The sequence below is a fragment of the Malania oleifera genome, chromosome 10 (assembly GCF_029873635.1).
Source record: "Malania oleifera isolate guangnan ecotype guangnan chromosome 10, ASM2987363v1, whole genome shotgun sequence".
NCBI lineage: Eukaryota > Viridiplantae > Streptophyta > Magnoliopsida > Santalales > Ximeniaceae > Malania > Malania oleifera.
Window position 1 is genome coordinate 78811015 of NC_080426.1, and position 1943 is coordinate 78812957.

The window sequence follows — 1943 nt, forward strand, 5'->3', positions numbered from 1 at the left end:
GGATGATGTTTTCATTTGAAAATATTGATTTTGGTAGGCAAAGCAATTGATTTCATTCAACTCCTCTAAATTCTTTTCGGTGTCCAATTTCTACAAAGTTCTCTCCTAGCACACCCACCACAGCCATCTTAAACCGGTAACCAAGCTATGGAACATTTTCATTCCAACAAAATTCAGTGTCTTTTGTTGGTTGGGAATTAATAAAAAAATTATTACTTCAGATAACCTACAAAAAAGAGGTTGGAAGTTGGCTCCAATGTGTGTTCTTTGCAAGAAGGACATTGAAAATGTTAATCATTTTATCATTCACTGTGAATTACACCAAAAGGTATTGTCCTCTTTATGTTGTTTCTTATAATTACAGATGGTCATGTCATATGAGATCACTTCGTTTTATAATATTTGGAAATCTACGTTACCTAAAAGTTTTCTAAAGAAACTCAGAGTAGCCATTATGGGGGTGGTTTTGTAGAGACCCGGTGAATTATATTAATTAAATAATAGGAGGAGGAGAGAAAAGAAATTGTAATTGGAATTTAATAGGGGTCTCATCGACGAACGTAACGCGTTTGACGACAAACACGATTGATGAGATTGTCGACGTGGACACGCGTCTTGTCGACAAGAAGTTACTAAGTGGCTATATTTCAACTCTGAATTTCATCGACGAGGAATAAGCATTCGTCGCTGAACTCTCTTCATGACCTTGTCAACGAGGACAAGTCTATAAATAGCCCTAAACTCCTAGTTTCAGCATAAAACTTTCATGCAAAACAGTGTTTCTCTCTCTCTCTCTAAAACCCATTCTCCTCCTTCTCTCTAAGATTTTGGGTCTGTTCTTCGTCAGATCGATGATTTGAAGTCGCCATGCTACTCTTGGGGAACTTCTCTTCAAGTTTGCTGGAGTAGATCGTTAGTAGGGCTAACTTGGACTCCATCCAAAGTTTAGGGTAAGGCTTTATGTTGTGTATTTGGCTTTTTGACAATTGTAGAAAAAGTAGCATATGAAGAAATACTGATGAAATTTTGTTTGCGGCAATGTTGTTTTTAGGGTGTTGAACGGGAAACCCTGCGGGTGCAGGACTAGTTATTTTGTGGGCTTCCCTGAAAGTCAAGTAAGGGGATAAACTAAGTCAAGATTTTATGAAAATGTAATTACTATTTTACAATATTTAATTTCAGATAAATATATATATTGTAGGATTATGTTGGAAATAATGTTCTTGATCAAAAATATGGTTTTCATGTATAATATTAGAAATATTATTGTAGAACATATTTTATGTGCTGAATATTATCCCTTTTGTGTGGCATGGGTATTATTTACCATGAACATTATGATGATGAAATACTATGCTTACAAAGTAAGTATGTTATTACTGCTTTCAGGAAAATAATAAAATGATACAAGGATTTGCAAACTGAGGATTTTATATGATATACTAGAGTAAGGGTGGAGGATTTTATATGATATACTGGTGTAAGGGCTGAGGATTTTATATGATATGCTAGCGTGAGGGCCGTGGTTTTATATGATATGTTATGCTGGCGTAAGGGCCGTGAATTTTATATGATATGTTATGCAAGGTTTTATGAAAATATTTACATGATAAATATTATTATGAAATAGCCATGTATCATTATTTGGAAAAATACTATATGTTATCAGAACCTGGTTGGCTTGGTTTAAGCTTTCACAAAGCACGGTACCGTAGCTATATGATCACGATCATGTATATGTTAGTGTTATCGCTTACCGTAAGGGGCAGTGAGAGATCAGCAGTCGATGTGGTTTATTGTAGTGCAGGTGTCCCTCTGGTATTTGGACCAGGAGGGGTAGACCCATCGTACTTATAGACTTATGTTGATCTAGCGTGGTCAGCCAGCCATTGCTAAGTTCCACCTTTGGGCCGCATAACCCAGTCATATGGGGGTAAGACATG